General features: G+C 35.9%; 1 long non-coding RNA gene across 1 annotated transcript in view; it reads left to right on the top strand.

Moving 5' to 3' along the window:
• The window catches only part of LOC103009408 (uncharacterized), a 96,440-nt gene that overhangs the window by 42,356 nt on the left and 38,142 nt on the right, over positions 1–15,942 (top strand). The gene's annotated exons all lie outside the window — the stretch shown is intronic.

Here is a 15,942-nt window from a genome sequence, read left to right as displayed (position 1 = left end):
CTTTATGAGATAGATGGGATTTTAATTTTATGGTTTACAGTGTGGAAAGACAAATTATATAATGTTTAAAAGATTGTATTATGTTTTAAAAATCAGTTACAGAAAGTAAATTTTTCCTTTCTATGTAATCTGCTCATTTGTGCATTCATTCATCAGATATTTATAAAGTACAAACTCAGTGGAAATCAGCCATTGGTTTAGGAGAATGTTACCAGAAAATACAAGATCAATGACACCTGGGGACAAGAAGTTTTCAATAACTTCAATAGATGGTATCATGCACATTTCAGAGCAGTGCAGCTGCAAGGCTGGTACTGTTGTCTCTGTGTCTGTTCTTTCTGTGGTAATGTTATACCTATAGGCCCATGCCAGCTAGTGCCTGAGGTTAAGACAAACACTTATTCAGCCTCATAATAAAACAGAATGTGTAAAGTGTACAATGAACAACCATATTTATACTCATCTATTCCAGAACTACTCAATCTTTGAGTTAATAGGATATAAGGGCAATGCTCAAATCATGTCGTCCTGCCTGACACTCTTTCCTCTAAAAGAGACAAGTTGTACTATGGTTTCACAGCAACACTTTCCCCACTAGTTATTCATAACCACTGTATTAGTCAGCTGAGGCTGCTATAACAAAATACCATAGACCAAGTGCCTTAAACCAGACATTTACTTTGCATTGTTCTGGAACCGTAGAAGTCCAAGAGCTGAAATCTCCAAGGAATGAAGGCGAATTGTCCACTGGCATCTAAACAGCTGCAGTGAGGAGGGTAAGGATAATAGAGTAGGAAGCATAAACTTCAAATATGCTGGGATTTCCAGAAGACGGAGTAACTGTCTAGAGGTGGAAGTGAAAAGCAAGAAAGCCCTGCAGAATGTGTGAGAGAGACAGAGAGACAGCCCCCATTTGAAAAGGCTCCAGAGGAATGCACATCGTTAGGGGAGGGCCAGATTTCAATTCAGGAAAAAAGATGAAAGGAACCTTGCGAAGAATTGATAGAAGTTATAAAGAAATTTGCTGATGACTGACTGAGTTCCAGAGGTTCGCCGCCAGAATGGATTTCAAGGGTTGGAATGGGGTGAGCGACGGGTCCAGAATAAGGACTATACTGAGCTGTATGGGCATGGATTTCTAGGTGTTAGAGACAAGTCAAGGACTCTCAGCCTTCTCTCTTAGGCTTGTCAAGGTAACAAAAGTAAACAAGAATAAGTGGCATGATGAGTTCTTTATGGTCAGGGACACAGGGATATAGAGGCTGCTAATGTGGGGGAAGGATAAGGATCTTGCCATGAGTGTGTAGAGCCATCAAAGATGATGAGTAGATCAGAAGTGGGGCAAAGTTACCAGGAACGTGTAGAATTTAGAGGAAATGTATTTCAGCTGGAAATTATTTGTATTGGCTTAAAAATGTGATCTGTAAAGGGACAGTTCTACTGTAACCTTTTAAAAATGGCTATATGATACCAACACTAATACTGTTAAAAATAAATGTAATTATAAATGTAAGTGTAATATAACGACTCCTAAATTAATAAATGTTTAATAGAAAATACATAACTATAATTTCCTAACTGGAAAGTATATAGAGAAATACGATAAACTTTACATATACTACCACTGAAATTAATAAATGTTAGCAATTTACAGCACTTGCTTCAGATCATTTTTAAGAAAGAAAACTCAACAGTACGTCTATGTACATTTTGCCAGATCCATTCCTCTTCCTTCTTGTCTAAGGCAAACACCATCATGAAGTTTATTTATTCTTTATACTTATTCTCTGTATACATTTTAACATAGATATATACAGCCATGAAAGCATGTAATATTTTGTGTTTTAAAAGTTTACATAGGGGCTTCCCTGGTGGCGCAGTGGTTGAGAATCTGCCTGCTAATGCAGGGGACACGGGTTCGAGCCCTGGTCTGGGAAGATCCCACATGCCGCGGAGCAGCTGGGCCCGTGAGCCACAATTGCTGAGCCTGCGCGTCTGGAGCCTGTGCCCCGCGACGGGAGGGGCCGCGATAGAGAAAGGCCCGCGCACCGCGATGAAGAGCGGTCCCCGCACCGCGATGAAGAGTGGCCCCCGCTTGCCGCAACTGGAGAAAGCCCTCGCACGAACCGAAGACCCAACACAGCCAAAAATAAATAAAAAAATAAATAAATAAATAAATAAGAAAATCCTAAAAAAAAAAAAAAAGTTTACATAAATTTTATCATATAATTACCAAATCATATTATCTTTACCTGCCAATATGGAACTAGCTTCCTTTCATTTAGTATTATGCTTCATTTAGTATTATACTGTTCATTTAGTATTATAACAGAAATCTATTCCATCACATAAATATACCATGATTTATTTATCTTTTGATAACATTTTGGTTGCTTTAGTTTTTAAAATTTTAGCAATGTTACAATGAATATTTGTGACTACGTCTCCTTGAACACACGTGCAAAAATTTCTCAAGGGTATATACCTAGATTGTTACAATATTGCTTCTGTTTTATGTTTTTTGGTTTTTTGACCCCAAGGCATGTGGGATCTTAGCTCCCTGACCAGGGATTGAACCCACATCCCCTGCATTAGAAGGCAAAGTCTTAACCACTGGACCACCAGGGAGGTCCTGAGTTATGGGTATTTTCAACCTTACTAGCTATTGCAAAATTACTCTTCAAAAAGGTTATATTTTGAATTTCTACTCCAGCCAGGAAAGCTGGAGGATACCCATTTACCTATACATTTGCCTACATTTGGAGTTGTCAGACTAACACATCTGCCAATTTGATAGGTGAGATATTATATGTCACTCTTTTAATTTGCATTTCCCTGATTATCCATGAAGTTGAACATCCTATCATTTGTTTTTTGACCATTCTTGTGTCATCCTTTGTGAATTTCTAGTTCACATCCTTTTTCCCAATATATATAAACAATGTAAATAAATAAATATATATATTTGCTTGCTTTACATGTTTCAAGTTTTTTAGTGCCTAGTTTTATCTTTTATGGTATAATTTGGAAGATTTTCAATGTGACATAATTGAATTGATGAAAGTTTTCCGCTTAAAATCTTTGCTTTTGTGTCTGATTTGCTTAAGGTCATTAGTAAAATATTTTAATATCATCCATGGAAATAGCTCACACTATTATTTCATGAATAGAGCTAGCTCAGCAATGAATACAGAGTGATCAAAGTTGTATGACCAGACTTAGTATGATCATTTTCCAGATAGAGTACTATCAATCACATGAGAAATATGTTACTGATTACAAAATACTGCTAAGTAGGCAGGACTATAAATGCTGAAAATAATAATATTTCCTATTTGCTTTCCCTTGTACATGTTTTATGTATAGGATAAATTTGATTGATGAACTTTAAAGTTATTACAGGAAATGTTTGGAGCAGATACAGACAACAGAATCAATAGTGTCTAAATAGACTGGGTTCATATGAGCAGATTTATTTTCTTGACCTTTCACTCCAAATGCCCTGTTTTATTTTGTCATAATAAAAATTAAACATACTTATATATAAAGCAACAGAGAACAGATAACTCTGATGCGGCAACGTCATTAAAATCTCAGGGCTTGTATATAATTTGTGATCCCAGTACTATTTTTGGCTTCTTTAAAAACATTTCTGTTCCCAGATTAAGGTCATTTCATTATTTCTTCTGCCCCATTGCCTTGAGGACAGTACAAACAAATTCTGCTCTAAACAAATTCTGCTCTATTTTTACAGTATCAACGGAATTATTTTTAGTTCTAAAAAAATTCAGGAGCAGGTTAAGTGAAATTTGGGTTTCTTAGAGTTAGTTGAGCTTGTCTGAGGACTATGTATGGAGGGATTTGTTAAAAGGCAGAGCAACATTATAGAGTTCTCCAACGCATATGATTTGTTTTCAGTGAACACAGGTAACTCTGTTTATGTATGTACTTACACACATTCTGTTTCTTTTCTATTTGTCTTTACTCTTTTGGTGATTTCATCAGCTTTATGACTTAAAAGTATCTATTTGGTGTGACTGACTCAAAATTATTCCTCTAGAATTAATGTCTCTACTAAACACCAACTATGTTCAATGGCCTACCAACATCGCCACTTGGGTGTTGAATAGGCTTCTCAAAGTGACTATTTCTAAAACTGAGTCCTGACTCCTCCTACCCCACCCTCACACCTGCAGCTCCCAGAATCTTTCCTGCTGCACAAGTAGTAACTTCATTCTCTTAGTTTTCCAGGCCAAATGTGGCATCATTCTCTACCTCGCTCTTTCTTATGCCACTCTATTTATAAGAAAAATTCTGTCGGGTCCGCCATTCAATGTTTAGAACCAAACATTTTTCACCACCTTTGCTGGTACCGTCTCAGCCCAAGCAATCACCAGATAACCAATATATGACTTATCGCCATCATTTCTTAACTATACTTGGAGTTTAGCAAGATTTTTGGAGGTGAGGACTTAGACTAATGCTGAACAGGGTTGTTAAAGTATTTGGATGTCATGTCTGTTTCACGTTAAGAAGAGTACATTGGTCAAGGAAGCAACATAAATGTGATGCTTAATTTTGTGTCAACTTGATGGAGGTTTTTGGTTAAAACTATTCTGGATGTGTTTATAAGAGTTCTTCAATGAGATTAACATTTGAATTGGTAGACTGAGTAAAGCAGATTACCCTCTCTAATGTGGGTGGCCCTCATCCAATCAGTTGAAGGCCTGAATAGAAGAAAAGGCTGAATGAGGGAGAATTTGCTTTCTCTGCCTGACTGGAACTTTGGTTTTCTCCTGCCTTTGGACTTGGATTCAAAGTAGAACTTATACCACTGACTCTCCTGGTTCCCAGGCCTTTAGACTTGGACTGGATACCATTGGCTCTCCTACATCTCCAGCTTGCTGACTGTAGATCTTGGGATTTCTCAGCCTCCATAACTAAGTGATACAATTCTTTATAATAAATCTCTCTCTCTCCATATATACATATATATATGTATATATATGACATATTTCCATTCAATGATTCAAAGTAAGAAAAAGATTCCTTGGAATATTTCCAAAAAGTGGGGCTATTTAATGCGGTCATGAGCAACTTGTAACTAAAAGTTTTCAAGTTAAAGCAGGCTTCCCCTCTGCTTTAGAGGGATATGGTAAATGGGAGCATATATATGTCTAATGGGTAGATGAAGAAATGGAAATATTAAATTATATCCTTCCTCTCTTCAGAGAGTATACTGAAAATAAAACTCCCAAATGAGCAAACAAAAAGAGATGGCATAGTGTTATGCATATAGCAGATGGCCAATAAATCTATGTAGAATTAATTAACAATTGTAATATGTTGTAATGTGCAAAGGATCATGGAGACATCATTTTCTCCATCATCTATAAAGAATTTAGTTGTTAGGCTTACATGATTCTCTATTTGGAGGTTATAAATTCTGCCCATATGCTTTTTTGTTTGTTTGTTTGTTTGCCCATATGCTTTGGGAGCTAAAGTATTTTAACTTTTGCTACATACTTCATGCAAATAATAGCCTGATAAGTCCCCAAACTCTAGCACTGTATTCACCATGCAGTTGTGTGTTCTATAAAATAGACATTAGTATACTTACACAAAATACACTAGAATACCGATGGCTTTACGCTCAAGAAAATACCCTGTGGAATTCACTACTTGGTTTTTTACATTTTGTAGGGAAAAGAATTTCACATAATAGCTGGTGAAATCCAATAAGCTAGATACGTTAGGGATTTTCCATAGTTCCTTGAAAATAGGTGTAGTGTAAATAACCATTTTGTTTTTTTATACTTCTGTCTACATAGTGTTTTAAAGTCTTAAACTAATGAAAGTTGAATCTTATTTTCTAACACTTTTTACTAAAATGGCTAAAAAAAAAATCCCTTGAGACTAGATACTACCTAATATTAATATTACCTAATATTAAGCTTGTTGCTTGTATAATTTGCTCTTGAAAATTATTTATTAAATAATCAAACTTGGTTTCTTTTTTGTGTTGGTATTTGTAAGTAGGTTTAATGACTGGAATACAAAGATTGGTTTAACCTATTTGCTACAAACTACATCTGTGGTTTCACAACCAAATGTTTGATCGTTTCCAAGCCCTGCTTAACTTAATGCCATAGATACTGTACAACATTCACTTTACAAGAAGTACTGCTGATGCCTTTCTATGACTGTTCTCTTGTAATGAACAAGTGATATGCGTCTCTTTTGAATTGCAGCTACTTATCTTTATTTGATTTGATCTTTTTCTTCATCCATCTTCTAGCTTTACCTCTTTTCACATCTTTAGTTTCCATAAGCTTCAGAATACCATATAGCCTTTCAGTTAAAACAAAATCACCTTACTGGAAAAATTTTACAGTTGTTGAAAGAATTGTAGGATTATGGGGTATTGTAAAATGGGGTTAATAATTAGCAGTGATTCCTATCAGCTGGCAATTTTGTGTAACAGATAGCACTCTCACATCCATCCATCCTTTACAGGTTTATCCAGTTCAACTCAACAAGCCCCTTGAACGAATTTGTTACTGAGTTTCTCCCAAGAGAATATACATGACTGAGAGTATTAGAAACTTCATTGGACATTAGAAGATTATAAAGGACCATCTTCACTTCTAGACTTTGACAATCTTAGTAAACTCTAAAGAAACACATTGAAGACACACACTGTTTTAGGGCTAGCTCATCTCACCTGGAATTTTATTGATAAAGAAATTAAGGACAGTCTTAAGTCATTCCAGATATCATTAATCTTTTTCAGAGAAGCATCCCGGTCAGTAACTGAGCTCTCAAGAATTAAAAAAAAATCTTCCGGCTACCTTTTCCTTTGCTATCCTGTACTGTTTTTCTAGGGAAATAAGAAAAAAATTCAAAAATTAGTGAAGTGGAACAGACACAGTAATGTCATGTCAACGTTTATTTATGGCCTGCCAGTTAAGATGGACAAAATAAAAAGTCTAGAGGATTTTAAAAGCAGTACTTGCAAAGAATTCCATGGCGGGATGGTACATCTCACTTGTCACACTGGAAATGGAGACAGTACAATCTATATCTGTAATTATTTGCTTGGGTTCACCGTCCATTTTCCCAGATCCTACATTAATCATTTTATTTCTACTCGCCTGACATGACATTCCAACTTCAGTATAGAAAACACTCTATTAATCTTTTGTATTTCATGATTTCCATAGACTTTATGAGTTTTAATAGATGCTATGTATTTTAAATATAACAAGCTCTACCTTATGACTGGCATGTGCTGTAAAGGTCTGTTGTATTATTCAGCTATTTGGAATTTGGAATGAATCTACCCACAGGGCAGTGCTATGAATGCACATTAAATTTTTATGGCTAACGCTGAAATTGCATCTACTTCATTATGCACCAAAACCGTAGTTCTAGAGTTAACATTTCTTTGTGCTAATCATCATTTATAATTTTGCTCCCATAGATAGAGGACTTTCCCAGGCATCTATCCAACCATCTATTCAATGATTCATTTAAAGAATATTGTACAGTGTATGATAGGTGCCAGGTGTTGGGGATTTAATAGTGCTGGAAACACTATTTCTGTTCCTCAAAAGCACAGGTGGCACAGAGTACTAGGCAAAACATTACAGTGTTATAACACCCCCCCTCACTGCAGCTTGATGACATGGGTCAAGGACAAGGCAGGAGGCAGAAAGATCAGTGCAGGGGATGTTCCAATAATTCAGGAGAAATATGGTGTTGACAGAGGAGATGAAAACCAATGAAAATGGTTTCAAGAGATACTAAGGATAGGAAGGAGTCCAAGATGAAACCCAAGATGTTGCAACTATTGGACAGTGAATTGGAGAGAGTGTATAGTCCAGTTACATTTTCACAAGAGAAATTATCCTTTTAAAAGAGTAAGTAACTGAGCCCAAGACAAGCAATTCTCTGGTCAGGGTGACCATTTAAAGTGAACTTTTCCTCAATGCTACCAAGTTTTTACTAAAGATTTACTAATCCTTTAATTACTAGTTCTGTTAATTTACGTAGCCAAATAATAAAATGATGATGAGATTTATCCCTGGTGGAACTCAGAGTTATTATCAGGTTGAGATCACTGCATTAGTTATAATGTATTATCTTTTCTCTAACGTAAGGCAAACTATACTCTTCATCTGCCCAAGATGTTTAAAATTGTCCATAGTTATTAACTGCTCAAGCAATGGGGTAGCTTAGCTCAGCCAATGAAGCTATACGCAGCTTTCCCCGCGCCCCCAGAATACCAAATATATCAGTATTTTGTGCAATGAAATAGCTTGATACTTAGAAAAATCTCACTGTCATGTGTTTTTATGCATTGTTTCCTCCTAATAATTTATTGCAAGATGCTAAACTGAACATGTGATATTTCATGCTAAATTATAATAGCCTGTTTACTTAATAAGTTTTCAAATAAATGGTTCACGACTGTCTTTGGGTACAAACTTCCATTTATCTTTTCAGAATTTTTGGCAGACTAGGGTATCTTGGGAAATAAATACTTATCCATTTTATTATATTCATATTTACATAGGTTCAATAGCAAACTTTCATATAAGATTGGGCTTTACTTTTTAAACCATTGCTTTACTTTCATGTAAGATTGGGCACGTGCTAAATGTTGGACATTATCCAGCATCCTTTCCAGTAAAGCTGACTTTCAATGCAAATTCCATAGCTTTATGTAATGGAATGGAATTTTTATTTAATATTCCAAATACCTCAGTCAGTTTCACTTTGAGCATTATTCTTTTGGCAATATGTTTCTATCTTTATCTTTCAGAGTCTGAATGACTTTCAGTCCCCTGCATATTTGACACATGACTTAATCAAACACAATTCCTTTACATGCTAGTACACTTTGTCTCTCCAGCTGTCACTCCAATCTTAGTAGCTCTTTGGAATATTTTGTTGTTGTTCATTTTCACACTTTTCCTTTGGTTAAGTGCTTTGTCAGTCAGAAAATGATTCACTGAATTTGTTTATCCAATGCAGTGTAATTTGGCACAGTATTGTATGTTTCTAACACTTATCCTTTTATTAATATTGTTTCCTGTTACTTTATCATTCACACTTCCTTGACAGTTCTCTAAAATAAAACCACTTTTCCTGCATTAGTATTACTTTTTTCAACCATTGTCAATTTTAATTAGTGCACAAGATTCTGAGGGAGAAACTTATCTTTTGTTAATAATAATTAAAACCTAATGAACTGATTTTCTTGAATTCTAAGAACAAAATAATAGCAGTTTAGAAGAAATAACTATTCATCCTCTCTTTTAAAGAAAAGATTTAATTTGAATAATGAAACTTTTTATGTAGGGAGTCCATTAAATGCACTTACTGTTTTTCAGCAGCAATACAACAACAATAACAACAACAAACATGTTTTTAATTGTCTTAGATTGCTGAGTTTAGAAGGAGGGATGATTTAAATCTGGTTAGGAACTTATATGACAGTTGGGAAATGAGCCATCAATGTTAACAGAAGTTTTACCCTGATCCCCAGTGCTGGTTACTGCCCAGGTTTAAATAAGCATGCCTGTCTATTTTGATCTCATAATACAGAGAAAAAAACACCAAGTCTACTTAAGGATTTAATCTATGTATGGTTACGTTTGTCAGTCCATGTTTACTATATCTCAGATCGAAGATATTATCTTGCTATTACTAAAAGTAACTTGATCAGGGAGTCCATCATGGTCATTAGGTCAGGGAGCACAATTCTTTATGAACTATATACCTTACATGACTAGTCTCACTACCTAAAACCACTAAGAAGCCAATTTTATACTAAAGGTTGCTTTCCTCTTTATAAAGGAAAGCAAGTAACAATATAATTACAGAGATCAATCAATAATATCTTTTTCTGCATCTAGGATGGTATGAAACTATAACGATGACATGAAGATAGCACTAAAACTAGAATAAGAGGTTTTGAATTTTAATCTCTGGTTCACCATGTACTAACTGTACAACTTGAGACAGTATAACTAACTTTTGGGACTCGTTATTTTTCATCAGTCAAGAAGAATTAATAGTCCTTTCTACTACAAAGAATTTTTAAAAAATATTATATAAGATAATGTACATGAAAAGCCTATAAACTTCTACAATAGTATTAAATTTATTCTAACAACCTCCTGCAAGATAATCTCCCACGCAGGTTTTTCCTAGTATGTTTACTTAATCCAATTCAAGCGCTAGTCTTGATTTCCCTGGTCTCTTTGAAACTGGAGAATCATTATTCACCCATATTAATAAAGTAGAACAATCAGAGAATTACCTTGATATCATCTATGTACTTACAAACTGTATGTATTTACTGAGAATTCATAAGCAATTGCTATTCCAACCACCCCATTCCCACCTTGTCCACATGTAGACCAAATACTTCAGACTGACAATGTACTGGAATTCTAGAACTGGGTTTAGAGATGGATATTCCTTTTCAATGACATAAACATTATGTCCACAATATTTTTTTTAAAGAGCAGCTATCTCTGAAGTGCTCAATCCTTGTGATGAATCAGTCTATACTAGCTGGGGAAAATGGTCTGTTACAGGAATAGAGAACTTGACTTTGACCAGATAAGATTTCCCTCAAGGAACTGATGCGAGCTCTAATCTGTGGTCTAGTTTTTAACTTTTCTCTCTACTTCGTATTCTTCTTCTTACTTTTTCTTATTGCCCATTTCATCAGCATATCTACAAGTAGGGAAAAATTTATGAAATTTAGTTATTATATGTTCCGTAGCAGCAATGATTGTATTAATTTATTTACAATTGCTTTAGCATGAGCACCATCCAAATAGGACACTGACAACAAGTTCATGTACTTGGAAGTATTACAATTGAATGTCAGCAATGATTACCAGTAACTTTAATAAAAGTTTGTGAGTGGAAGAAGTTATAAGAAATACATACAGGGCTTCCCTGGTGGCGCAGTGGTTAGGAATCCGCCTGCCAATGCAGGGGACACGGGTTCGAGCCCTGGTCCGGGAAGATCCCACATGCTGCGGAGCAACTAAGCCCGTGTGCCACAACTACTGAGCCTGTGCTCTAGAGCCCAAGAGCCATAACTATTGAAGCCTGCGCGCCACAACTACTGAAGCCCACGCGCCTAGAGCCTGTGCTCCACAACAAGAGAAGCCACCACAATGAGAAGCACATGCACCACAACGAAGAGCAGCCCACGCTCACCACAACTAGAGAAAGCCTGCGTGCAGCAATGAAGACCCAACGCAGCCAAAAATAAAGGAAATAAAATAAATAATTTTTTTTAAAAAAGAAAAAGAAATACATACAATTTGAAAAACAGTTATAGCATTTACTTATTCATTATAGGCATAAGCCACTTAAAAACTGTTACTGGCCTTACCTGAATTTATGTGAAAAGGAATTCTCAGAGATGTATGTTTTAAACTAGGTTTTCATATATTTTTCAAACAAGATTTTAAATTATGTAAAACAGATAAAAGCGCAGCTGCTCTGGTTAAAGCAGAAGTAGGAACCTCTGGTACCTTCTCTATCAGGCCCTGAGATTCCTCCAGGACCTGACAAGACCATATAACAGTTTGAAAGTCCCAAAAAAGCAGGGGACACTTCCAACTCCTAAAATCCCAAATCTATATTAATTTCTTTCAGTAGGAAAAATAACAACATTTGTGAAATATGTTTTTTGATACTTTAAGCAGAAATTTTAACATATAAGTATGTTGACTGAAGTGGCCTTTCTGGTAAAATTCTTTAAATTCCAAGAATCATGAAATTTTAATATACTACAATTTGCTAAATATATATTGGACACAATTAAGTAAAGCGTACTATTTGGGTCTCCGGAAGACCCAAAGTTAAAGAAATATAAGTGCTGCACTCAAGGAACTTAATTATTCTAGTAGGTTAAAGGAAATCAGTAATAGTAATCAAAGGCATGTTATCTTTCTTGATTTCTTAATTAGAATCTCCCTATTATTGTTGCACTCTGCCAATATTAATATGCATTTTGTTTTTCCTTGAGTTTTTATGCCAAGGAAAATGCTACAAAAGCCTCTATAACTTTAGGGAAAAAAAAGTCTTTCTGAAGGTGCCCATCCGTGCTTGAGCCTACCTTATGGCTGGTACCACCTGAGCTGTCTGTGCCTGTGCTTTTATCACGTATTCCATACAAAGAAGAAGCCCACTCATGAGCAAGGCAGAGAGAATAAGAGATCCTAGTATATCATCCACAGATGTTAGCTCTTAAGAACCTTCCTGAAACTTTTCTGCTTTACATTAAATTTATACTTGTACTAAAACACAAAGTTTCTGTCAGTTTTTGTTGGCAAGATAGAATAGTTCTTAAAAAGCTATTTTATGACTTTTTTTGTTGTTAAATTCCAGCTTACAGATGCTTGTCTTTAGAGAGACTGTAGCAGTCAGTGTATGAAATCTTTTTTTTTTTTTCTTTCTCTTTGCCTCACAGGCATTTGACAGGTCACATTTTCCATACGATTTAACCATAGGCTTTTATTATTTATTTTCTCAGCATATTAATATGGGCTTGCTGTCAGATCATTTAATAAATAGATTTTTTGCATCTGTCCATAGGTAATGGAGTGAGGTGGGCCTACACTTGGCAAAGACTAAAATAGGACAGAATGATAAATCTCTCTGCAGCTGGCCCATCTTTTACAGCAAGGTGTTACAGTTCAGTCTACCCTCTAATTCCCCTGTGCTATGGGCAATTTGCATGTATTAAATGGTCCTGATCATTTCCTGTAATTAAGGTGTTGCCACACAATTGAGATATTTTTTGAAGTAACATATGGCTAATTAATGTCTTATTGCTAAGTTCCACTCAGATAATAAAGAACTGAAAGATTTGAATTGTGTGCCTTTGGCTGAATTTACCCCATGAAAAATAATTGGTAACATGTCAGTATAAATGCTGGAGAAAATAAATCACACCTTAATATGATAAATGTGCACAAGATTCCATTTTTTCCAAACAGATACCATGAGTTTTCCTAAAAGTCTTCCTGAGTATTAATGAAGTAGACTGCGGACATGGGCTATAGACATTGCCCAGTGAGTGGAATATGGTCTCTAGGTCACCACTGATGGTAACACACAGCAGAACTCCAACCCATGGTACCATCATGGAAAGAGGAAAACAAATTATTTCTGAGTGTGCTTTGCAGAAGACTCTTGGGAATGCTTTTGTGTGACCCCCACTACATGCAGATACAGCAATGTTCATCAAGGCCAAATATTTTATAATGTCAGCAGGCCACACTATAGTCAATTCCTATGTATGTAGGTATAAATAAATATTCAAATAGTATATCTCTATGTATATACACTTATATCTAATATGCTTATAATTATTCAAATAGATGCCTCTATCTATAAAATACAATAAAGATGACAGATGCAAAAACTGTTCAGTCCCTCACTAAGAGCCAATTCAACCAACAAAGCCAAACCTCTTTAAAAGAATAATTTATCTTATCACAGCACACAAAATTCATCTTAAAGACTTACAGTTTTTTCTAAAAGTTGTTTTTGAATAGTATAACTTCTATCTCCATAGAAAGTACAGTTTATTCATTCAATGACAATACTTACTGTGCAGAGAGCATTTTCACATACAATATGGGATCATAGTAGCCTTTATAAAGAACACAGAGAAACAAGGCTTTAAAAATAATGCCCCTATAGCTTTGATAAATATGCTTTTCACAACAAACAACCTTGCTGTAATATAAAAGAAAAAAATGTTAAAGGTAATGTATATTTTTTAGTAGCAAGACTTGGCTTAAAGTCTTGCTTGCTTTCATTTTTACATAAAAAGTCTAAAAGGGAGTAAAGCACGGGGCCCTGGGACCGTGCAGGCTTTCCCGTGAAAGGCCTAGTGCAGCAGCCTTGACCTCAGCCCTGCGAGGGACTTCCTCCTTTCCTCCCTTCCTGCTTCCTAGGTTCAGTGATCTCACCAGCTGTCTTAGGCTCTTTCTGAAACCAGCCGTCTGTCCTCTGTCACTCTCCAGCAGCTGATATGCTACACATACCCAGCAGATATGCTACACAAAGGAAATCAAGGTCATCAGGAACAAGGGTTCCAAAATTAACAAAATCCAACCCGCGGGTGAACAACCCTTAGACATTACCTGAATTGTTTCCTTTATTGAACTTCTCCATCATTGACCTTCAATCCTATGTTTACAGGCAGGCAATTTTAATATAACTTTTTCAGGTCAACTTAGAATTCTACACGAGTCTTCCAATATGAGATTTCAAATATATGTATACACAATTCAAATACGCAATTCAGTTTAATCACTTGTTTTCTCTCTTTCATCCTAAGACTAAGGCTAAGCATTCATCAAACACACACCCTTGGGACGTTGCTGATGCTGATTCATGTTCCTCTGTGTTCATCCTATACTATTTTTCAGCAGTCTTAGCAACCAAAATTGTTTAGAAATTGTAAAGGCAGAATTCTAATCTTTTTATTCTAGGCACTTAGACAACTTATACGCTACTCTATCACACAAAAAAAGCACTTCTTGCCTATATTTTCTTTTTCTGGATTCACTCCTTTTTCTTTTCAGCATTCTCAGGATTCCTAGGTCTGAGGAAGCTGTAACTCAGTGCTCCTTGTTCCTCTCACTATTTGGATCGTCTTTATTTTTATTTTTATTTTTAAATTTCTATTGGATCCTCTTAAGTACGAACTTCCATCTGCTTTTCAGTTAACCCACAGCCCTCATAACCCCCCAGCAGCTTCTCCTGCCTTATATGCTCTAGGCTGTTGGACACTACTCAGCTAAATTATTGTCTATTCTCACTTGTTTTAATTTGATTAATCCCTTTTTATTAGGCCACTTTTCAGAACTGGGAAGGACTCAGGACTAAAGTAGCTGCCAGAGTTGGGTATAGGGTTGGGGAGTGACTAGGGGCAAGGATGACTCCCTTCTGCATACTCCAGGTGTTGAATTAGAGAGACTAAAGTAGCTCCTGATTAAAATTAGGCTCACCTCCACATCTGGGAACAGGTCTCATCTTCCCATGGATTTCAAATGGCCCTACCTGGGGATAAAAAAGAGGGAAAGGGTCAGGAAATGGAGGAGAGCTTGACCTATGTAATACTAAGTATGTCAAGGGTTTGGGTAAATATGACTTATTATATTATCGAGTGTGAATATGCAAACAAAATCTTGATTGCATTGAATCAAACAAATATTCTTAAACAAAAACTACCTGAAAACTGTTTCATGAATGTCAAAACCATTGTGGTTAGCAAAAGAAGCTAACACAAAAGCCTACATCGCATATAAATTTATTTAGAAAAGACAAAACTAATCTATAGTGACAGAAAGCTGACTTGTGGTTGCCTGGGACTGGGGGTGGGAGATTAAAAGGGCATAAGGGAATTTTCTGGGCAGTTGGAAATATTCTGTATCTTAATTCTGAGGGTGGTTATATGAGATAACAGTGTCCTCAAAATATCATTGAAGTGTAACTTAAAATGGATGCATTTAATTGTTTGCAAATTTACTCTCAATTAAGGTGTAAAAATAGACAAATTTCCTAGATTCAAATCATGCCACCTTCAGTTATGGCAACCTTAAATCAGTTACCCGTTGCTGACACTCATACTGGTCCCTCAAGTTTTCTACCCCATACAGATAAGAGCCATTGCTATTTGGTGAGAGCTAGTGGTCAGAGGTTTTGTCCTGTCTCTTGGATAGAGCAAGCTGACCCTGGGCACCTTCCTTCTGCTGAGTCCCCTTGGCCATCTCCAACTTCAATGATCATAAACCTACCATTAGCAAAAAAAAGAGTGATACAGTAGAAAGGAGCAGGAAGTACAGATATCGTGTAGCACAGGATTTAGGTATCGTGGTCCTTTCCTCT

Source organism: Balaenoptera acutorostrata, chromosome 7 (assembly GCF_949987535.1).
Source record: "Balaenoptera acutorostrata chromosome 7, mBalAcu1.1, whole genome shotgun sequence".
Classification (NCBI taxonomy): domain Eukaryota; kingdom Metazoa; phylum Chordata; class Mammalia; order Artiodactyla; family Balaenopteridae; genus Balaenoptera; species Balaenoptera acutorostrata.
Note: the sequence above shows the minus strand (reverse complement) of the source record. Positions and strands in the feature narration are given on the sequence as shown.